We start from the raw sequence: 24,967 nt of genomic DNA, 5'->3' as shown, positions 1-24,967 counted from the left end.
CCCTCATGCTGTTTTTATTCTTGCAGAGAAGAGACGTATTAAGTACACATTTATTTATATTGTGATAAAGTGTAAAAGAGAAGCAGGATGTTACTTGCTTATTATAGAGATTTAGTTCAGGTGAGAGAGGCAGTGGTCAAGGACAGTTACTTTGAGGAAGTGATATCTGAACAGAGCTCTGAAGAATGAGTAGAATTGGGGGCAGCTGGGTGGCTCGGTTGGTTAAGCGTCTCAACTTCAGCTCAGGTCATGATCTCCTGGTTCGTGAGTTCAGGCCCTGCATGAGGATCTGTGTTGACAGCTCAGAGCCTGGAGCCTGCTTCAGATCCTGTGTCTCTCTCTCTCTCTGCCCCTCTCTGGCTCATTCTCTAACTCTCTCTCTCTCTCTCTCAAAAATAATAAAAATTAAAAAAAGAATGAGTAGAATTAACTTAGGGAAAAGTAAGCAATTGTTAAAACTATCAATTAGAGAGACCTTATGGTGAAAGGAAGCATGGCGGGTTTAAGATATCAAAGGACAGGTGTAGTTGGACCAATGGGCAAGCCCAAAGTTATGCCAAACTTTTTACAATCCTTATTAAGGATTTTATCTTTTTTTCCCTGCTTTTTCCAATTCTGATCTGATCATTGGTCTGACTCTAATTCATCTTCTGTCCCTAAACAGAGTTATTTATTTTAGTTATTTATTTGGTACAAATATATTAGGTGCCTTTTGAAAACAAGGTTCTAAATTAGATGCTGAAGTTGATTAAAGACAACATGGAACATTGGCTCTAGAGTCAGACAAACCTGTGTTAAAATGTTACCCTACTAATTATCTGATAGTTTTGCATCAGTTATTTAATATCTCTAAACCTGAATTTTCTGATGTGCTAAATACTAATGGAAGTGATAATAGGATTAAATGAGCTGACTGATAAATATCCTCAGTAAGTGGTGGCCCTTTTTCTTTTTCTTTTTTTTCTTTTTCTTTTTTTTCTTTTTCTTTTTTTTCTTTTTCTTTTATTTTCTTTTTCTTTTCTTTCTCTCTCTCTCTCTCTCTTCCTTCCTTCCTTCCTTCCTTCCTTCCTTCCTTCCTTCTTTCTTTCTTCTTTCTTTCTTTCTTTCTTTCTTTCTTTCTTTCTTTTCTTTCTTTCTTTCCTTCTTCCTTCCTTCCTTCCTTCCTTCCTTCCTTCCTTCCTTCCTTCCTTCCTTCCTTCCTTCCTTCCTTCCTTCCTTCTTTCGTGCAAGCAGGGGAGGGGGCCAGCGGGAGAGAGAGAATCTTAAGCAGGCTCCATGCTCAGAGCAGAGTCCAACATGGGGCTTGATCCCACAACCCTGGGATCATGACCTGAGCTGAAATCAAGAGTTGGATGCTTAACTAAGCCACCCAGGCATCCCAACAGTGGCCCTTTATTACTATTAAACAACTATAAACTATGAATTCTACTCTCAAGGTGCTTAAATTCTATAGGACATGATCTACACCAATAGTTATAATATGTAAAATGTAGTAAATGCTACAAGAAGTTTTTGAAAAAGCAGTGATTCAGAGGAAGGAGATACTGCTTCCAGACTTGGAGTAATTAGGACTGTTTAATGATGAATATTACGGGTGATAGACTTGGAGCTAGCCATTTTCAAAAGTTAATTTGACATATAGCTATCTTATTCATAAACTTTTACATTTTATTGGGCTTAACAACCAAACTCCTGATTTCTCCCCTCATAATATCCTGTGAAACCATATGAAGAACTTGGCTTCCTTTCTGACCTCGTTTCCCATTCTCCCTTTACTAAGAAAGCTATATATAGCTACATTATCTCCTTTCTATTCCTCAAACACACTGGGCATAGTTCTGCCTCAGGAATTGGGCACTTGGTGTTCCTTTGACCCAGAATGCTCTCTCTCACCTGTGTACTTGGGTTTTCCCTCTTACTACTCAATATCTTCAGATCTGTCTGCTCAAATATAACCTAGTGAGATTTTCCACTCCCAGAAACCCCACCCCTGTCACTGCTGCTGCTGGAGTGCAGAAGAGTAGGGTGCCCAGTGTAGAGAGAAAGTGTGGAGAGGAGTTAAGATGATGGAGAAATAGGGTGACCAGGATTTCCCTCACCCTCAAACACAGCTGTATTGAGGTCAGATCACTTGGAACACCCAGGAAATTAATCTGCAGAGTGGCAGAAGGATCTCCACAGGTAGAGGAGACAGCTCGGCAGGATCTCAACCAACAAATCAAAGCACACCTGATGGAAGGTCCAGACACTCTACTATGACAGGCAAGGAGGAGCTTTGCAGAGGACTGAACAGTGGGATAGAGCAGCCAAATGTGCAACAACAGAATGCAGGCAACACACTCCAAAAACACTTCCTGAAGTGCCAGGCCCTGGACAGTGTATGATCCCTTTTTAATATAGTAGTACTCACAGGTGCAGGACACATTACAAGCTATTAAAACACGTAAAGGACAGAAACCTAGCCAAAATCATGAAACAGAAGAATTCTCCTCAAAAGAAAATCCAGGAAGAAATGACAGAGAATTGCTCAAAACAGATATAAACAACATATCTGACTAAGAATTTAGAATAACATAAGACTAATAGCTGGGCTTGAAAACGTAGAAGACAGCAGAGAATCTTGCTGCAGAGATTAAAGACCTACGAAGTATGGTGAATTAAGAAATGCTACAGGGGCGCCTGTGTGGCCCAGTCAGTAAGCATCCAACTTCGGCTCAGGTCATGATCTCACTGTTGGTGAGTTCGAGACCCATGCTGGGCTCTGTGCTGACAGCTCAGAGCCTGGAGCCTGCTTTGGGTATTGTGTCTCCCTCTCTCTCTGCTCCTCCCCCACTCATACTCTGTCTCTCAAAAATAAACAAACATTAAAAAAAATTTTTTTTAATGCTACAAATAAGATGCAAAATAAACTAGATACAAGGACAGCGAGGATGGAGGATGCAGAGGAGAGAATAGGTGAAACGGAAGATAAAATTATGGAAAATGATGAAGCTGAAAAACAGAGGGAATGAAAATTACTGGATCATGAGGGGATAATTAGAGAGCTGGTGATTCCATGAAACGAAAATAATACCCATATATAGGAGTTCCAGAAGAAGAGGGAGAGAAAGGGGAACAAGGTTTATTTGAACAGATTATAGCTGAGAACTCCCCTAATCTGAGGAAGGAAACAGACATCCAAGTCCACGAAGCACAGAGAACTCCCTTCAAAATCAAAAACAGGTCAACACCATGACATATCATAGTGAAACTGGCAAAATACAAAGATAAAGAGAGCTGGAAGCAGCTAGCGACAAACGGGCCTTAACCAACAAGGGTAGACACATAAGGGTAGTAGCAAACTGTCCACTGAAACTTGGCAGGCCAGAAGGGAGTGGCAGGAAATATTCACTGTGTTGAATAAGAAAAATATGCAGCCAAGAATCCTTTATCCAGCAAGGCTGTCATTCAGAATAGAAAGAGAGATCAAGGCTTTCCCAGACAAACAAAAACTAAAGGAGTTCGTGCCCACTAAACCAGTCCTGCAGGAGATCCTAAAGGGTATTCTGATAGTGGAAAGCAGCAATGACTACAAAGGACCAGAGACATCACCACAACCATGAGACCTACAGCTAACACAATGGCACTAAATCCATACCTTTCAGTAATCACTCTGAATATAAATGGACTAAATGCCCCAATCAAAAGATGTAGGGTATCAGAATGGATAAAAAACCAAGATCCATCTATGTGCTGTCTACAAGAGACTCATTTCAGACCTAAGGACACCTGCAGATTGAAAGTGAGGGGATAGAAAACCATCTATCATGCTATTGGACGGCCAAAGAAAGCTGGAGTAGCCATACTTCTATCAGACAAACTAGATTTTAAAACAAAGACCGTAACAAGAGATGAAGGGCATTATATCATTATTACGGGGTCTATTCATCAAGAAGAGCTAACAGTTGTAAATGTTTATGCCCCCAATATGAAAGTACCCAAATATATAAATCAGTTAATCACAAACATAAACACCTGTATAGATAATAATACTGTAATTATAGGGAACTTTAATACTCCACTTATAGCAATGGACAGATCATCTAGGCAGAAAATCAGTAAGGAAACTATGGCTCTGAATGACACATTGGACTAGATGGACTTAACAGATATATTTAGAACTTTTCATCTTAAAGCAGCAGAATATACATTCTTCTCGAGTGCACATAGAACATTCTCCGAAATAGATCACATACTGGGTCACAAAATAGCCCTCAATAAGTATAATAAGACTGAGATCATACCATGCATATTTTGAGATCACAATGCTATGAAACTTGAAATCAATCACAAGAAAAACCCTGGAAAGTCCCCAAATGCATGGAGGTTAAGGAATATCCTCCTAAAGAATGAATGGGTCAACCAGGAAATTAAAGAACAACTAAAAAAATATATGGAAGCAAATGAAAATGAAAACAAGATAGTCTAAATCCTTTGGGATGCAGCAAAGGCAGTCCTAAGGTGAAAATACACTGCAATTCAGGGCTATCTCAAGAAGCAAGAAAGGTCCAATATACAACCTAACCTTACACCTAAAGTAGCTAGAAAGGCAGCAGCAGAAAAAGCCCAAAGCTAGCAGAAGAGGAGAAATAATAAAGATTAGAGCAGAAATAAACAATATAAAATCCAAAAAACAGTCAAACAGAGCAATGAATCTAAGAGCTGGTTTTTTTGAAAGAATAAACAAAATTGATAAACCCCTGGCCATATGTCTCAAAAAGAAAAGAGAGAGGACCCAAATGGTACCAAATAGGACCAGAGTAAAATCATGAATGAAAGAGGAGAGATCACAACCAACACCACAGAAAAACAGATCATTAGAGAGTACTATGAAAAATTATGTGTCAACAAACTGGACAATCTGGAAGAGATGGACCAATTCCTAGACACTCCCACACTACCAAAACTCAAACAGGAAGAAATAGAACAGACCCATAACCAGCAAAGAAATTGAATCAGTTATCAAAAATCTTCTAACGAATAATAGTCCTGGACCAAATGGCTTCCCAGAGGAATTCTGCCAGACATTTATAGCAGAGCAGAGTTAATACCTATTCTTCTCAAACTGTTCCAAAAAACAGAAACGGAAGGAAAGCTTGAAGCCAACCTTACCTTGATTCCCAAACCAAAGACTCTACTAAAAAGGAGAATTAGAGGCCAGTATCTCTGATGAACCTGGATGCAGAAATTCTTGACAAGGTACTAGCAAATCGAATTCAACAGTATATAAAAAGAATTACTCACCATGATCAAGTGGGATTCATTCCTGGACTGCAGGGCTGGTTCAATATTTGCAAATCAGTCAACGTGAAAAGTCACATTAATAGAAGAAAGGATAAGAACCATATGATCCTGTCAATAGATGGAGAAAAAGCATTTGACAAAATACAGCATCCTTCCTTAATAAAAAAAACCCTTAAGAAAGTCAGGATAGAAGGAACATACTTTAACATCATAAAAACCATATATGAAAGGCCTACATCTAGTATCATCCTCAATGGGGAAAAACTGAGAGCTTTCCCCCTCAGATCAGGAACATGACAGGGATGTCCACTCTCACCACTGTTGTTTAACATAGTGTTAGAAGTCCTCGCATTAGCAGTCAGACAACAGAACAAAATAAAAGGCATACACATTGGCAAAGAAGAAGTCAAACTTTCACTTTTTGCAAATGACATGATACTCTACATGGAAAATCCAAAGACTCCACCAAAAAACTGCCAGAGCTGATACAGGAATTCAGCAAAGTCTCAGGATATAAAACCAATGTACAGAAATCGGTCACATTTCTATATACCAATAATGAAGCAACAGAAAGAGAGATCACAGAATCGATCCCATTTACAATTGCATCAAAAAACGTAAAATGCCTAGGAATAAACCTAACCGAAGAGGTAGAAGATCTCTGAAAAGTATAGAAAGCTTATCAAAGAAATTGAAGAAGACACAAAGAAATGGAAAAAAAACATTCCATGCTCATGGATTGGGAGAACAGATATTGTTAAAATGTCAATACTACCCAGAGCAATCCTCACATTCAATTCAGTCCCAATCAAAATAACACCAGCATTCTTCACAGAGCTAGAACAAACAATCCTAAAATTTGAATGGAACCACCAAAGACCCCGAATAACCAAAGTAATGTTGGGGGTAAAAAAAAAACAAAGCTGGAGGCATCACAATCCTGGACTTCAGCCTGTATTAGAAAGTTGTAATCGTCAAGACAGTGTGGTATTGACACAAAAACAGATACATAGATCAGTGGAACCCACAAATGGACCCACAAGTATATGGCCAACCAATCTTCCACAAAGCAAGAAAGAGTATCCAATGAAGAAAAGACACTCTCTTTAGCAAATGGTGTTAGAAGAACTGGTCAGCAACATGTAGAATGAAACTGGACCACTTTCTTACACCATACACAAAAATAAACTCAAAATGAATGAAAGACCTAAATGTGAGACAGGAAACCATCAAATTCCTACATGAGAAAACAGGCAGCAACCCCTTTGACCTTGGCCACAGCAGGTTCTTACTTGACATGTCTCTCTCCGAAGGCAAGGAAAATAAAAGCAAAAATGAACTTTTGGGACCTGTTCACAATAAAAAGCTTCTGCACAGCAAAGGAAACAACAAAACTAAAAGGCAGCCTAAAGAATGGGAGAAGATATTTGCAATGGCATATCAGATAAAGGGTTAGTATCAAAAATCTATAAAGAATTTACCAAACTCAATACTCAAAAGACAAATAATCCAGTGAAGAAATGAGCAGAAGACATGAATAGACTTTTCCTTTTTTAATTTTTTTAGTATGTGTTCATTTTTTAAATATATATATTTTTACATTTATTTATTATTGAGAGTCAGAGAGAGACAGAGCATGAGCAGGGGAGGGGCAGAGACGGGGAGATACAGAATCTTAAGCAGGCTCCAGGCTCTGAGCTGTCAGCATAGAGCCCACTGAGGGGCTCGAATTCACAAACCAGGAGATCATGACCTGAGCCGAAGTCAGATGCTTAAACAACTGAGCCACCCAGGTGCCCCTTATTCAGTTTTTTTTTTTTTTGAGAGAGACCGAGTACAAGTGGGGGAGGGGCAGAGAGAGAGGGAGACCCAGAATCTGAAGCATGCTCCAGGCTCTGAGCTGTCAGCACAGAACCCGATGTGGGATTTGAACCCATGAACTGTGAGATCATTACTTGAACCGAAGTCAGACACTTAACTGACTGAGCTACCCAGGTGCCCGTAGACACTTTTCCAAAGAAGACATCCAGGTGGCAAACAGACACATGAAAATATGCTCAAAATCACTCACCATTAGGTAAATACAGATCAAAACCACAGTGAGATACCACCTCACACTGGTCAGAGTGGCTAAAATTAACAACTCAGGCAACAACACATGTTGGTGAGGAAGTGGATAAAGGGGAACCCTCTTGTACTGTTGGTGGGAATGCAAACTGATGCAGCCACTCTGGAAAACAGTGTGGAGGTTCCTCAAAAAATTAAAAATAGAATTACCCTACAACCCAGCTATTACACTACTAGGAATTTATTCAAAGGATACCGGAGTGTTGATTTGAAGGGGCACATGCACCCCAATGTTTATAGCAGTGCTATCAATAATAGCTAAATTATGGAAAGAGCCCAAATGTCCATGAAGTGATGAATGGATCAAGAAGATGTGTATATACACACAATGGAATACTACTTGGCAATGAAAAAGAATAATATCTTGCCATTTCCAACAATGTGGATGGAACTAGAGTGTATTATGCCAAGCAAATAAGTCAGTCAGAGAAAGACATATCATATGATTTCACTCACGTGGAATTTGAGAAACTTAACAGATGATCATAGGGGAAGGGTAGGAACTAGCTTACACATAGTAAGATCTGTTTAAATGATACCTGTTATTATGCAGTTTTGTACTTAGATTCAGACTGAGTTTAAGATGTGAGTGATACGACTTAGCACAACTGAGAAAGATTAGGGGCACCTGGGTGGCTTAGTCAGTTAAGTGTCCGACTTCAGCTCAGGTAATGATCTCACAGTTTGTGAGTTTGAGCCCCATGGTGGGCTCTGTGCTGACAGCTCACAGCCTGGATCCTGCTTTGGATTCTGTGTCTCTGTCTCTCTCTACCCTTCTCCTGTTCATGCTCTTTCTCTTTCTCTCTCTCTCTCTCAAAAATAAACATTAAAAAAATAAAAAATAAAAAATGACTATTTCAGAACAATTTAAATAGTACTTTCACGCAAGAATAATTTGCAAGTACCAAAACTATTAGGTGAAAGTTTGATAAGGAATGTGATATTTACATAGCCTCAAGATAGTTCCTTACAAAATATTAACTTATTACAAAGAGAAAATTAGTAACTTTACAGTGGAGAAACTTGGCAGGAGACTCTTTTACCAAATGATCAAAGTTAGTATCACTGATAATAGAACCCACTAGCCTCTTGGAGTTTTTGATATGTGCGTGAAGGACCCAACATTACTTTGTGACATTCCTGTAAAAAATGCATAGCCTGAATTTAAACATGAGAGACCATCAGACAAACATAATTGAGGGACATTCTGCAAGATAACTAGTCTATATTCTTTTAAACTATTAGTTTTAAAAGACACAGACTAAGGAACTGTTCAGATGGTAAGTTTCTATAGAGACATTACCACTAAATGTAATGCAAGGTCCTGAATTGGATTTTGGACTGGGGAAATCAGTAGCTTTAAAGGACATTTTTAAGGCAGTTGGAAACATTTGAACATGGCGTGTAATTATGTAACAGAAATTTTAACATTGATACAATACTGCTCTGATTTGCTACACTGTGGTTATCTAAGTGCATATCTGTCTTCCTGGGAAAATACATAGAAACATTGAGTGCTGCTCATATGTGGATCCTGAGAAACCTAACAGAAGACCATGGGGGAGGGAAAAGGGGAAAAAATAGTTACAGAGAAGGAGGGAGGCAAACCATAAGAGACTCTTAAATACTGAGAACAGAGGGTTGATGGGGGGGTGGGGGAGAGGGGAAAGTGGGTGATAGGCCTTGAGGAGGGCACCTGTTGGGATGAGCACTGGGTGTTGTATGGAAACCAGTTTGACAATAAATTACATTTAATAATAAAAAAAGAAACATTGCTAAAATGGTACAGTGTCTGCGACTCACATGGTTCAGGAAAAAGAAAGTGTGAAAGAATGACAAAGCAAATGAGGGAAATGTAAATAATCAGTGGCATTTGCAAGCTATATAAAATAAAAAGCTACCTAAAAATTCCTAAGTCACAATTTTTCATATTTATGAGTTGTGATTGAACAACTTGATTTTATTGGTTATTAATAGAGTCACAAAAAGGACAAAAATTATTCTCATCACTTAGAGAAAGTAAAGTAGTGAACGAAATGCTTATCAAGTTGAAAAATTACAAATTGTTAAGATACAGAGCAGAAGGACTTGAATTTTTGTTTGGAGTTCTGTAATGGCCAAGTTACCTCAAGCACCTTATTTTCCTATATTCATTTCCTTTGATATGTTTACAATAGGTTTTTAAAGGATTTCCTAAGGATTTCCTATTTAACTAATAAGTTTTCTTTAAAAAGGGTGCTTTGTGAAAACAGATTGCCATATTCCAGACAAAAACCTTTATAAATTTATTAAGAAAATTTGAAGGCTATTTTTGGAATTATTTTTTGTTTAGTTTTTTAAAGTTTTAATTTAAATTCCAGTTAACATACAGTGTAATATTAGTTTCAGATGTACAATTTAGTGGTATAATTCCATATAAAATGCAGTGCTCATCACAACAAGTGCACTCCTCCTCAATCCCCATCACCTATTTCACCTATCCCCCACCCCCCAACCTCCCTTCTGTTAACCATCAGTTGGTTTTCTATAGTTAAGAGTCTTTTTCTTGGTTTATGTCTCTGTCTCTCTTCCCCTTTGCTCATTTGTTTTGATTCTTAAATTCCACATATGAGTGAAATCATATGGCGCTTGTCTTTCTCTGATTTCACTCAGCATAATACTCTCTAGCTCCATCCATGTTGTTGCAAATGGCAAGATTTCATTTTTTATGGCTAATATTCCACTGTGTATATTTACCACATCTTCTTTGTTCATCAATTGATGGACACTTGGGCTGCTTCCATATCTTGGCTATTAAAAATAATGCTGCTATAAACATAGGGGCACATGTATCCCTTTAAATTAGTGTTCTTGTATTCTTTGGGTAAGTACCTACTAGTGCAATTGCTGGATCATGGGGTACTTCTACTTTAAAATTTTTGAGGAACCTGCCTACTGTTTTCCAGTGACTACAGCAGTTTGCATTCCCACCAGCAGTGCATGAGTGTTCCTTTTTCTCTATATCCTTGCCAACATCTGTTCTTGTGTTGTTGGTTTTAGTCATTGACAAAGATGATGTGATTTGTCATTGTAGTTTTGATTTGCATTTCCCTGATGATAATTGATGATGAGCATCTTTTCATGTGTCTGTTGATGTTTTGCAATTATTTGTTAAAAGGGAATATATTAGGGAATGGGCGTTCTGTATTAAATCTTTGAGCTAGGGGCGCCTGGGTGGCTCAGTCATTGAAGTGTCCAAGTTCAGTTCAGGTCATTGCTCACAGTTCCTGAGTTTGAGCCCCACCCACATCAGGCTCTCTGCTGTCAACACAGAGCTTGCTTCAGATCCTCTGTCCCAGTCTCTTTCTGCCCCTCCTCCACCCATTCTCTTTTTCTCTCTCAAAATAAATGCATAACCATTAAAAAAAACAAATCTTTGAGCTACAATGAACAATCATTTTAATAATTATTTTTATGTAATAAGTTATTTTAATACTTAGTAGAATTCTTGCTATTAGACTGGTGACATTCATAAAAACTCACCTTGATAATATTGATGAGCTGTTTAACAAAATTATCCTATAGGGCTTTTGTAAAATATTATTCCTATCATTCCTTTAAAAACAGGTTTTTATATTGTATTACTAAAACTTCCCCCTTCAAAGAAACAACTAACTTTATCACAAATAGATAATGTTACAGATGATTTATTAGTAAATGCAGATATTAATAGAAATGTGTTTATTTATTGTAAAATTATTTTATTGAGATTCTAAAGGCAGCAATAGTGACAATTAAACTTGTTTGACCCATAAAATACTAGTTATAAATGAAATAATCATTCCTTAGTAGTAATATACTAATACCCTGCTTTGATGACATGCCTCTTTCTTTGTCTTTTTCTTACAAAAATTTCTTCCTACCATAGCTAGGAATCACTCCTTGTCGATACAGCTATTCACATTTTGGGCCCCTTGAATACTATCAGTCTTTTTTTTTTTTTTTTAATGTTTATATTTGAGAGAGAGAGAGAGAGAGAGACAGAGCATGAGTGGGAGAGGGACAGAGAGAGATGGAGACAAAATCTAAAGCAGGCTCAGACTCTGAGCTGTCAGCACAGGAGCACAGCCTGGTGCAGGGCTCCAGCTCACAAGCTGTGAGATCATGACCTAAGCTGAAGTCGGATGCCCAACGGACTGAGCCACCCAGGTGCCCCTGAATACTACCAGTCTTAGAAAGGATATGTACAGAATGGAATTTGTGCGAGTTGTCAGCAAACAACAGTGTCTGTTCTGTTCGTCTCTTTCTTTGTGTCTGTATAGTATTTTATATTTCACAGATTCAGTCTTTTACCTCTCAGGCATTTGACTTGTAATTAGGGGAATTATTTGTTATGAATTAGAGGAGATTTTGCTTCTACACCAGTGTGTGGATTTTATAGTGTCTATGGTAACTTGGAGTGGTCATTTTACATCATTAGAATAAAGTCCTGTTCTCTGGGGTAAATCGAGAATCTCCTCTTTGTATTTTGTGTACCTGTATTTTGTTTGGAGTTACCCTATCACTGTAACATAGCAGTAATTATGTTACAACAACAATTTTGTGAGATGTTTATTATTCTCATTTTACAGATGAGGAAACTGAGGCTTGGTGAAGTTACGAAACTTGTCCAAAGTCACACAGCTTACTGTAAAGGGCACAGCCAAGATTCAGAGCCAGGTCTGTCCAACTTCAAAACTCTTAATTGTAGCCATGAAACTTTGAAATAGCTGTTAAGTATCAACCTATGATAAGTTATATTGCTATTAATATTGCTTAACTGTTGTTTAACTGTTACTAATAATTTTTTAATGGTGAGTTTTTCTGTCCATGATAATTTTATGTATCTTTTAAATATTGTGAAAAGAAGTGTAACATAGTAATTGAGGGTCTGGGCTCTCGAGACAGATACCTGGTTATGAATCCCTAAGCTTTTATACTTGTGTGACATTAGGAAAGTGGCTTAACTTTTTCTGTACCTCAGTTTTTCTATCTGTAAAATGGTGATAGTAATATTATCCACCTGATAAAGTTGTAAAGATTAAATTATATAATATGTACCAAAGCACTTACAACAGTACCTGACACACGGTAAGCCATCAATAATCATCTCCTAGGAGTTAGTAAAACAAATGATCATTATTTCTATATTAGGAAACTGAATAAGGAAAGTTTAAGCACCAATATAAGGTATCATAAAATTCACATGAACTAAAATTAAATTTGAATAAGTTAGATCTAGGGAAAATCATACATTTAATCAATTTCACATCTGTGGTAGAACAAACTGGGCAACTGCTTATGAGCCTCACAAATACAAGGATATTTTACGTATAAGGACCAAACATAGTTCCACTATAAATACCCTTTGAGCCCTATATGATCATTGTATTATGAATGTGTTTTATCTGTTTTCTCCTTATAAATGCAATTTATATTCAGAATAAATGTTTACATTTTTAGGTGGCTTTTAAGGAGATATTTTGGCAATATTTGTAGATAATTACAAATAACCAAAACCTTATGTGTTATGTAAAATGTTGGCAACATTTCATCATTTGCAGGAATAGTTACCAGAAGTTAACATTGTATTGAATGTGCACAGTGATTGACCTTTGAACTGGTGGGGCCACAGCACATTCAGCTAGAACTCATCCACATACTGATCATGTACTCTTTACTAATACTTGTTCATTGCAGCTGTAAGAATTCTTGGGGCGCCTGGGTGGCTCAGTTGGTTGAGCGACCGACTTTGGCTCAGGTCATATCTCACGGTTTGTGAGTTCGAGCCCTGCGTCGGGCTCTGTGCTGACAGCTCAGAGCCTGGAGCCTGCTTCTGATTCTGTGTCTCCCTCTTTCTCTGCCCCTCCCCCACTCATGTTCTGTCTCTGTCTCAGAAATAAATAAATAAACATTAAAAAACATTAAAAAAAAAAGAATTCTGAAGTGCCACATCCACTCTTACTATAGCTTAAAGTAAAATATGTGATCAGTGACTAAGAAGTTTATACCAATTGCAAATATATGCATAAATGGGAGTATTTTGGGTCAAGTTCTGCAAATATTCCAAAGCTGTTATTTTAAAATGGGACTTGCCCAGGAGTGCTTGGGTGGCTCAGTCAGTTGAGTGTCTGACTTGATTTCAGCTCAGGTCATGATCCTGGGGTTGTGAGATCAAGCCCCATTAGACTCTGCACTGAGCGTGGAGCGTGCTTGGCATTCATTCTTTCTCTTTCCCACTCCCTCTCCTTCTCTTTCCCCCTTTTCTCCCCTTCTCTCTCTTCTTCCTCTCCCTCTCCCCATTTGCCCCCTCTCTGGCTTGCACTTTCTCTCAAATAAAAATTAAAAAAAAAATATATATATATATATGTGTATATATTATATATATGTATATATATTATGTATGTATATTGTATACATATTACATAGGTATATATAAATTAAATAAATACATAAAATGGGACTTGCCTTGTATATGAGCCCAAGATCTCCCTGTAACTTTTTTTTTTAATGTTTTTTTATTTATTTTGAGAGTGAAAGAGTGGGCACAAGCAGGGGAGGGCAGAGAGAGAGGGGGACAGAAGATCTGAAGCCGGCTGTGTGTTGCCAGCAGAGAGCCTGATGTGGGGCTTGAACTCACAAACCGCGAGATCATGACCTGAGCCAAAGTCTGACACTTAACCAACCGAGCCACCCAAGTGCCCCAGATCTCTGTAACTTTTTAAAAAAGATCTTTGTAACTTTTAATCTACATGTGCATTAATTCTGTTATATGATACCGAATCTTCCTATCCTTGAACATGGTATGTCTTTCTAGTTCTTTAAATATTTAAAAATATCTCAGTAAAGTTTTTTATTTTTCTCTAAATATTTTTCTGCTTCTGATTCTGTCTCTCTCTCTCTGCCCCTCCCCCACTCATGTTCTGTCTCTGTCTCAGAAATAAATAAATAAACATTAAAAAACATTAAAAAAAAAAAGAATTCTGAAGTGCCACATCCACTCTTACTATAGCTTAAAGTAAAATATGTGATCATATTTTGAATTATTAGATGCCTTATTTCTTGTTACTATTATAAATAGTATACTTTTCCTCTTTTGTTTTTCCTTTCCATTTCTATTTGCTGATGTAAGCTTTTTTGGTAAACAGATCTATGTTCAGTTACCTTACTAAATTACTTTATTAAAATAATATGAATGCAAATTGTGTCTTCCTTTGCAATGCTTACATCTTTTCTCCTTTTTTTGTCTTACTATACTGGTTAGGACTTACAGTATAATATTCGATACAAGTGTTAATAGTGGGCATTCTTATGTTGCACTTAAAAAAAAATTTTTTTTTAATGTTTATTTATTTTTGATAGAGTGTGAGCAGGGGAGATGTAGAGAGAGGGAGACACAGAATGCAAAGCAGGCTCCAGATTCTAAACTGTCAGCACAGAGCCCAACACAGGGCTCGAACTCACAGACTATGAGATCATGACCTGAGCCGAAGTTGAATACCTAACTGACTGAGCCACCCAGGCGCCCCATGTTGCACTTAATTTTTAAAAGCAAGTGCTTCATGGAATGCCTCGGTGGCTCAGTTGGTTAAGCATCTGATTTCGACTCAGGTTATGATCTCACGGTTTGTGAGTTCGAACCCTGTGTTGGGCTCTGTGTTGATAGCTCGGAGCCTGGAGCCTGGAGCTTCGGATTCTGTGTCTCCCTCTCTCTCTGCCCCTCCCCTTCTTGCATACTGTCTCTGTCTCTCTGTCTCTCTCTCTCTCAAAAATAAACATTAAAAAAAAAAAACAAAGTGGGTGCTTATGTTTTATGATTAAGAATAGTGCTTGCTGTAGATTTTTTTTCTTTTAAGTTTCTCTGTTTAAGTAAACGGTACACCCAACATGGAGTTCTAACTCGTGACCCAGAGTTCAAGAGCACATGTTCTTCCAACTCAGCCCCAGATGCCCCACTGTTTGTTGTAGGTTTTTCATAGATATGCTATAGGTTAAAGACATTTCTGTTGCTAGTTGGCTAAGATGTTTTTTTGTGTGTGAAGAATGAGTATTAAGTTTTATCAGACACTTTTTCTGTACTTGTGAGATCATATGTTGTCCTTCCTTATTCTGTTCAGGGTGGTGAATGACATTTATATATTTTCTAATGTTGAATTACCCTTGCATTGCTGGAATGAACCAAACTTAATCATGATAGTCTTTTTTTTTTTTTTTATACATACAAGTGGATTTAGTTTATTAGTATTTCATTTAGGATTTTTATATCTATGTTCATGGGTAATGTTGGCCCATAATTTCATTTCTTACATTATTTTGATTTTGGTGTTCAGATCATACCAGCCTTGGGGTGCCTACCTGGCCCAGTCGGTAGAGCATGTGATTCTTGATCTCAGGGTTGTGAGTTCAGGCCCCATATGGGGCATAAATCTCAGTTTAAAAAAGTAAATTAATAAAAACAAATGTCAAAAAGATTATAACAGCCTCAAAGAATGAGTTGAGAACTATTCCTCCCCCCTCCACTCTGGTCCCCCCATCGCCACTAACAGTTTATGTAAGACTAGAATGATCTGGGGCCCCTGGGTATCTTGGTCGGTTGAATGTCAGACTCTTGACTTTGGCTCAGGTCGTGAACTCATGTTGTGGGATCAAGACCCATGTTGGGCTCAGAACAAAGTGCTGTTGGGATTCTCTCTCTCCCGCTGTCTCTGCCCTTTCCCTCCTTGTGCGCGCGCTCTCTCTCTCTCTCTCAAATAAATAAATTAAAAACAAAACAAAAGACTAGAATGATCTGTTTCCTGTTTCTTGAACATTTGGCCAAACTTCTGTTCAACTGTCTGGGCTTAGTATTTTGGGGGGAGTGAGTGGGCTTAGAATTTTTTTGGTAGGTATGTATTCAGTTTTCTAATGGTTTTATTTAAATTTTCTGTTTGTAGTTACGTCAGTTTTTAGAAAAATTTTTTTCTTTGGGGCGCCTGGGTAGCTTAGTCAGTTGAGCATCTGACCTCAGCTCAGGTCACAATCTCATGGTCTGTGAGTTTGAACCCTGCATGGGGCTCTGTTTTGTTTTGTTTTGTTTTGTTTTGTTTTGTTTTGTTTTTTAAGTATTTGGCATAGGGGCACCTGGGTGGCTCAGTTGATTAAGCATCTTACTCTTGATTTCATCTCAGGTCATGATCTCACAGTTGATGTGTTCAAGTCCTGTGTTGGGCTTTGTACTCACAATGCTGAGCCTGCTTAGGATTCCCTCTCCCTCTCTGCCCCTCCTTGCTCATGTGCATGTGCGTGTTCTCTCTTTCTCCCAAAATAAATAAATAAACTTAAGAGTATTTGGCATAAAGTTATTCAAAGCATTCTTTTATTATCTTTTAAATTTCTGCTTAGTATTTTTTATTCCTAATATTTTTTGTGACTTCTTTTTTTCTTCATCTATCTTGCTAAAGCATTTATATATTTTCTTAGCTGTGTCAAAAACTAGTGCTTGACTTTGATTTTCTCTATTGTATGTTTTCTGTTTATTAATTTTTGGCCATTTTCCTTTACATACCTTTTAAGTGAAAAGCAGAATCTAATATAAGGACATTAGAGTATCTCATATTTTCCAAGGACAGGATTTCATGAAGAAATTTTTTTTTAATGTTTATTTATTTTTGAGAGAGAGAGAGAGACAGAGCATGAGCAGGGGAGGGGCAGAGAGAGAGAGAGAGGGAGACACAGAATCTGAAACAGGCTTCAGACCCTGAGGTGTCAGCACAGAACCCAATGCAGGGCTCAAACTCAAAAGCTGTGAGATCTTGATCTGAGCTGAAGTCGGATGCTCAACTGACTGAGCCCACCCAGGTGCCCCCCAGGTACAGGATTTCAGTCGGCCTTAAGAACAGCTGCACCCAGGGGCTTACGGTGCTACTAGGACTTTACTTCTTTCCTTTGAGTCTGTTTCTTTTGTCTCATTGTCAACTGGGTTTTCTATTCTTCGGTCTACATGGCAGAAAATGGTGACAGTGAGCCTCTGAGTGTGATGTCATTCCCAACTTTGTGTGCTCTTGATTCCTCCAGTGATTTCACATTTTTCCATCTGGATCACTTCTGTTTTTGAAGATTTTTTTTTTCTTTAGAATTCTCTTTAATGAGATTTTTTGTAGTAAACTCTGTTTTTGTTTGTTTTTGTCTGAAAGTGTCTGTATTATTTTTTTTTTTTTGATAGATATTTCACTAGGTATAAAATTACAGGCTGGCAGTATTATTTTAGTCATTGGAAGAAATAATTCCACTCCCTTCTGGTTTCCATTGTTTATATTGATAAATCAGCTGCCTAATAGTTGTTAATATAAGTGAATGTGTCTTTTTTTTATTTTTTAATCTCTGGCTGCTTTTGTACTGTTTATGTTTTTGGTTTCCTGAACTTTCATATGCTGTGCCTAGGTATAGATTTCTTTTTATTTTTCCTGTGTGAGACTTTTACTGTGAATTGCTTATTTTCCCTGGAAAAATATTTGTGGTTCTTCTTTGAGACCTGAGAACGAAATGCGTTGCTTCAAGAGTATATACCTTTAGTTTTTTCCCCCAGATACCTCAAGGTACTGCAACATGGTGACTAAATTTATCCCTAGAGGTTTTGTGCCACCCTAATGGGGTGACTGTGGATTGCAAATATGTGTATGAGCCTTCTTGTCCACAACCTCTTAGAAATCCTTGTTCTCTTTGCATCAAGAAGACAAATTTCCTTGTCCTTTGGTGATGAGATGTGGGAAGAGATGGACTGGATTTACTTCCTATTCACTCTTTTCCTGAACATAAAACTTTTGGGGTGTGTGGGGGGGGGGCAGGTCTCAGTTTTATGCAGAAAGGGTCTCCTGTTACATTTCCATGTTGGGTAGGTCTTATTTGATTTCTGTTTTCTCCCAAGAGATCATCAAAAGTGAAGCTCAACTTGGTGAGTTATGCAGATGTATACAGGATAAAAACTCTTTCATTATGCCACTGCTCTCTTTGAGTTTCTGCTTTCTTATAGATTGTGGTCTGGTTATTCCTTTATGATCTTGTCAACTCTTCATGCTTCAGTGCTTTTAATATTTTTTGAAATAAAATTTTACCCATCACTTTTAGCTGTTTTCAATGAGATAATTGGGTGAAAATCTAGCCTGATATATTACTGGAAGTGGAATTTTATTCTAATTTCTTTGTGTTTTCTTTTTGCGATTCCTTCAGATAGATGCTTAACTCGCCAATTACTAGGCTTTTTTCTCATATAAGCATTTAAAATTATACATTTAGGTCTTTCATCCATTTTGAATTTATTTTTGTGTATGGTGTAAGAAATTGGTCCAGTTTCATTTTTCTGCATGTCGCTAAATTAACTCAGGAAACAACAGATGTTGGTGAGGATGCAGAAGAAGGGGAACCCTTTTGCACTGTTGGTGGGAATGCAAACTGGTGCAGCCACTCTGGAAAACAATATGGAGGTTCCTCAAAAAATTAAAAATAGAACTACCCTATGACCCAGCAATTTTACCCAAGGGTACAAAATTTATCCAAAGAGTACAAAAATGCTGATTTGAAGGGGCACATGCACCCCAATGTTTATAGCAGTGCTGTCATTGATAGCCAAATTATGCAAAGAATCCAAATGTCCATCAACTGATGAATGGATAAAGAAGTGGTGTGTGCATCTATATCTATATAGATATACTGTGGAATACTACTCGGCAATGGAAAAGGATGAAATCTTGCCATTTGTGGGGCGCCTGGGTGGGTGGGTCAGTCACTTAAACATCTGATTTTGATTTTGGCTCAGGTCATGATTTCACAGTTTGTGAGTTCTAGTCCCATCTTGGGCTCCACGCTGACAGTGCAGAACCTGCTTTGGATTCTCTCTCTCTCCTTATCTCTCTCTGCCCCTCCCCTGAGTGTCTCTATCAATAAATAAACTTAAAAAAAAAACTTGACATTTGCAACAATGTGGATGGAACTAGAGTATGTTATGCTAAGTGAAATAAGTCAGTCAGAAAAAGATACCATATGATTTCAGTCATGAAACACAACAATTTGAGAAACACAACAGATGAACATAGGGGAAGGGAAGGAAAAATAAGATAAAAACGGAGAAGGAGGCAAACCATAAGAGACTCTTAAATACAGAGAACAAACAGGGTTGCTGGAGGGGAGGTGGGTAGGAGGATGGGTTAAATGGTCGATGGGCATCAAGGAGGGCACTTTTTGGGATGAGCACTGGGTATCATACGTAAGAGATGAATCGCTGGGTTCTACTCCTAAAGCCAGACTACACTGTATGTTAACTAACTTGAATTAATATAGGGGTGCCTAGGTGGCTCAGTCGGTTAAGTGTCTGACTTCGGGTCAGGTCATGATCTCATGGTTAACAAGTTTGAGCCCCGCATAGGGCTTTCTGATGTCAGTGCTGAGCCTGCTTTGGATCCTCTGTCTCCCTCTCTCTCCCCCTCCCCTGCTTATGCTGTCCCTCTCAAAAATAAACATTTAAAAAAATTATACATTTATAAGTGACTTAATAAGGTTTGAAATGGAATATTTTCATTATTTTTAACTATATCCATTTAAGATTTTTCATTTGCTATTATAATTTTTAGGTATATTTGCTCCTTTAAGCCATGACCTATGATCCTCAAGTCAATTAGGAGTTTTGAAATACATGAATTTTAAAAGATTTATCTTTTTTGTTATATTTAACTCACCTCTAAAAAAAAATTCATGATTTTCAGTTTGGTTCACAAAGCAAGACTCAACTATGTGCTATATGTAAGAGATATAAAAAGTGATTTAGAAAAGCTAAAAATAAAGGGAAAGACAAAGATATGCAAAGCAAATGAAAACAATATGAAAGTATGGGTTGCTCTGTGACCACTCTTTTTAGGGATTTTTCTCCCCTTCCTGATAACAAACTTTAGTGAATAACCAGTATTCCATATCATTGAGACTTTTTGAAGTTCTCGGAAGATTGATTTTATATTAATAATTGAATGGTCATTTTTCTTTCTTCTTCTCCTGCCCCTGCCCCTTTCCTTCCCCTCTTCTCCCTTCCCTACTTCCTCTTTTCCTTACACTTTAACATCTCTGAAACTGGGATCTATCTCATATTGGTATGCATCTTACTACTCATGATATTTCACAATTAATGAACAGTTATTAATAATTAATTTTGGCAGGAATTTTTCTTAGTGCAACATATCTTGCAATCTCTGGCATGTTAGTTTTGGTGAAATATACATTATACGTATCATGACTCTTCCTTCATTCCAACCCATCCCCTGCTTGAAATGCATCCCCTTTTTTGTCCTTCCTATCCTATGCTTACTTATATCATTCAAGACCTTAAGGGTAGAAATAATCTTTAGTACTTCATGCTGGTTCCTCTTCTGCCAGCACCTAGCATAATATGTTGTTGGACACAGGGTTTTAAACAAGTAAGGGAAATGTGTACATATAATGAATCATAGCATGGGCTGTGATATATTTATATTAGTGATCAATTTTTTAGCTTGTTAGTAAGAGAAGATAAACATGTACATTTTGGATAGAAAGAACAGAGCCCAATGATTCCTATATAAAGCAACTTTGAGAATTCATTGGATCGATGCTTAGTCATCTGATGATGGTCAAGGGTTTAACCAATGAAACAAAAAAAAAATTATGAACTATAAACACTGTAGGAAATAAAAAGAATGGTATAATACAGAATAATAGAGAACGGTATTTAGAGGAAAAAAGAAGTCCTCGTCAACAAGATATATTTTTTTTAAATACTTGCACATCCAGAAATATTTTTTTTAATGGTTATTTTTGAGAGAGAAAAAGAGCATGTGCAGGGGTAGGTCAGAGAGAGTGGGAGACACAGAATCCGAAGCAGGCTCCAGGCTCTGAGCTGTCAGCACAGAGCCTGACACGGGGCTTGAACTCGCAAACTACAAGATCGTGACCTGAGCTGAAGTCTGACACTTAACCAACTGAGCCACGCAGGTTCCCCAATAAGATATTTAGGTTGAGACTTGAGATATGAATGAAAGACAGAAGTTCTTGAAGGGTCTGAAAGAAAAGCATTTCAGACAGGGAAATAGCCAACCCAAAGTGGGAGAGAGCTTTTAGTTAACTGAAAGGTTCATAGCTGGGGAGAGTGTCACCTCAAGGTAAGAGAAGCAGGCAGGAGCTATACCTTATATGTTAACATTTACTCAACCTTTGTGATGTTCTGGGCATTGTTCCAAGCATTTCTTGGGCATTGTCAGTTATTCTGCCATACTGACTTCCCAAATGCTGAGAGTTTGGATTTAATTTGAAGGTGCATTAGAAAGCCATGGAACTATTATGCAGTGCATGATTCATTTTACGTTTTTAAAGATTACACTGGCTACCTTGTACACAGTTGATCAGAGGGGGACAGTAGAGGAAATAAAGATAAATACTGGTTGACGGCTTATACTAGTAAGATAAGAGGGAAAGTTGTTTTGGACCATGGTTCTGATGGTGGAGATAAAGAGCAATGAACAAACTTAAGATAATATTTTATAAGTCTTTTGTTAATGGTTTGGATAAGGGGAGAGGATTGTGAGGGAAAAGGAGTCCGATCACAGAGCAGAGAGGGTTAAAGAATTGAAGAGATGATGTATGTAGATGATATGTGAAGTTATTTGTGAGGAAAGGAGTGCAGAGCTGTTTTTAACCTTCTTATTTCTATAATTTTTCCAGTGACATTTCTGTCTCTCTTTTAAATTCCTGGAACCAAATATATTTTTATTCTAGTCTGCCTCTCCAGATTCAGCACCTTTTTCTCATCCCACACTTAACAGATGCTTAGAGGAGGGAAGTCAGTGTAAAAGTAGGCTAGCATTCTCAGCAGTTCTGCCCTTTTTCATCAGGATGTTCCTTGCTAAATCAGTCCTTGCTATATCAGAGAAAACCATTTTGTTTTATAAGTACGGTTTAATTTTTGAAGGAACACCGTTTTAATGAAGTCAGTTGTATATATTTGTATTGTGAGGTTAGGGGTGATGGTCATATTTTTATGTTCAGTCTTAACATGCCTTAAAAGGTAGAGGTGAGTATAGCTGAATTGCAAATTCAGTTCACCGATTGTTTTCTCAATTGAAAGGCAAGAGATCAACTAAAAGATAAAATTGATTGTGTAACTAACCGAAAGAAAAAGTCTTCAGAAGAGATAGCTTTGTTTCTTTAATATTGTAGGTTTTTAAAATATTACAAGGTCAGCTTTTGAAACCACTGTTGACTGCAGTTTTAAGTAGACAGGTTCTTTACTCATTTTATGAAGCTCTAGTTTTCTCTTACAGTCTTTTAAGAGTGAATAAAGAAGCCAAAGCCACATATCTAAACAAAAGAAATAATTTTGTAAACAAGATGAGTGGGAAGATTAAAAGGAAGGTAGAAACTGAAAATTAAACGCTGATGATAGATCAGGATCACAAAATACTGTTTAAATCCACTTAAATTTTCGATAGCTACAGAATCCTTTGAGATTCTGATGAAAGTTGAAGAATCTGGTCCCAGAAAGTGCGCAGACAATTGCACATTCAAGTTTGTGTGTAATATTAGGGCATTGCCAAATCTGAAGAGCCTGATGCACGATGCCCTAGTCAAGAACATGTGGTGTAAAAGGCGGTCAGGGTGAGGGAGTATATGGCTGAAGACTTTTGGCATTCAAACTGTGACAGTGTTCCCTTCTCAAATACCAATCTTTAGGACAACCAAGGTTAATTTGTTGTTTTTAAGCCTCTGGTCTGACAGCTGATAGCAAAACAACTTTTAGTTTTAGCTATTGAAAAATTAGAATAATCTGTTCTTAAAATCTTTTCTTTGAAAATGCTGTAGATGGCAGAACTTTCTGAAATAAGGCAATATTGTGTTCAGGATATCCTAACATACGTAACTCATAAATTTGAACTGGAATAGAAACAAATTTTAAATTAACCAACAACTGTGTATATACAAGAACTAAATGAATGTTTCTTTTGAGAAGTAAATTTTAAAAAAAGCAAAACCAGCCCTTTATTCTTTCTACCTTTCTATGAATCTGTTTGTAAATTAATTTTTATCATAAAAGTGACTGAGCTTTTAAAATGAATTTTATTGGGGCACCTGGGTGGTTCATTCGGGTGAGCATCAGACTTCAGCTCAGGTCATGATCTCGAGGTCCGTGAGTGCAAGCCCTGCGTCGGGCTCTGTGCTGACAGCTCAGAGCCTGGAGCCTGCTTTGGATTCTGTGTCTTCCTCTCTCTCTGTCCCTCCCTGCTCACTCTTTCTCTCAAAAATAAATAAATATTAAGAAAATAAAATGAATTTTATTAATTCTGTAAGTTTAATATTGAGTATTTTAATTTTACTGTGGATGATGAAGCTGTACTTTGTTGCAATTCACTTGGCTCCGTGCCTAAGTGGAACACTGAGCCAGTGATACAACTTAATAAGTTATAAATTGTTTCCTGTTAGGCAAATTATGCCAGTTAGGCCATATTTAATGTAATCCAGAATTCTTAGAATTCATTGATTCAGTAGGAGATTGACTAGATGACCTACTGCTGAATCCTTTGGCCATGTGGAAAGTCTAGGATTCCTTATATTTTTTAAACTTACTTAACTTGATGAAATAAAAAATTTTTTTTCCACTCTAAATGTCTTATGACTTGAAAGCATATTACACACCATAAGAAATAGTAGAAATCAAAGAAAACTCAGAGATGAAATACTTTTTGCTTGTGGTACAATATTCTTTGTTAATGTAATGATTATTTAATATGTCATTTTTAGCTTAAATTTTAGTGAGTGAATAAAAAAAAATGTTTTTGGCAGATGGACAGTCAGTGCATTTTTTTTTCTCATAACTTTCCCTGTAGAATTCTGGAATAGAAGTGTGAGGAAGAATATAGTAGGATTGTATATTTTCACATCCAACCATATTTGTTTAGAGAATAATAAAGTTAAAGGCAATAAAATTAAATTTAGGTTCTCTTTGCTGTTCTACTCAGCAAGTTTCTTCTCTACAGTGTTTTTGTGCCTCCCATAGTGTGAGCATACCGTGTGATTCTAGTGCTAGATAGATGCTTTTCTCATGGCATAGTTCCTAAGCATAAGGCAGCTACTTTAACTGTATTCAGTTGAAAATAGCAAACTGTTCCATACTAGAAAAATCCTGTTTGTGTTGGATTTATTGCAAGATAGTGTAATACTATACTTTGTGGATGATTTGAGGTATTCCCAAGATAATTATCAATTTGTGTGATTTTTGCTTTTAGTGCTATCTTTGGAATAGCCTTGTGGGATTAGAGTCTCCTGAAAAAAGAAGTTTAGCTAATTTAAGGAAATTTGTGAGGTTTCTATTTTTTTTCAGGTTTTCAAAATGATACCTATGGTTTAATAGTTTATTTTATATATTGTTACATTTGGTACTAATTAATACATTTATAAAAATTAGAGTAATCTTACCATTTTGGCTTTGTTTCTTTTTCTGACAAGGAAGCAATCTTAAGTGTCAGGGTCAAGTTTCCTGAGTGTGTCTTTT

The 24,967-nt window shown here is 37.2% G+C and overlaps 1 protein-coding gene across 15 annotated transcripts in view; it reads left to right on the top strand.

The window, feature by feature from the left end:
• NUMB (NUMB endocytic adaptor protein) overlaps positions 1–24,967 on the top strand; it is a 195,738-nt gene that overhangs the window by 67,927 nt on the left and 102,844 nt on the right. For 7 of the 15 annotated variants that reach the window (XM_053224675.1, XM_015071681.3, XM_053224678.1 and 4 more), the window contains one exon: positions 12,021–12,108. The exons of the other annotated variants lie outside the window; for them this stretch is intronic. The gene's annotated coding sequence lies outside the window, so the exon portion shown is untranslated. The remainder of the gene's footprint in view (positions 1–12,020; positions 12,109–24,967) is intronic. 15 annotated transcript variants of the gene reach the window in all.

Source organism: Acinonyx jubatus, chromosome B3 (genome assembly GCF_027475565.1).
Source record: "Acinonyx jubatus isolate Ajub_Pintada_27869175 chromosome B3, VMU_Ajub_asm_v1.0, whole genome shotgun sequence".
In the NCBI taxonomy this organism is placed as follows: domain Eukaryota; kingdom Metazoa; phylum Chordata; class Mammalia; order Carnivora; family Felidae; genus Acinonyx; species Acinonyx jubatus.
This window is presented reverse-complemented; position numbering and strand designations above follow the sequence as displayed.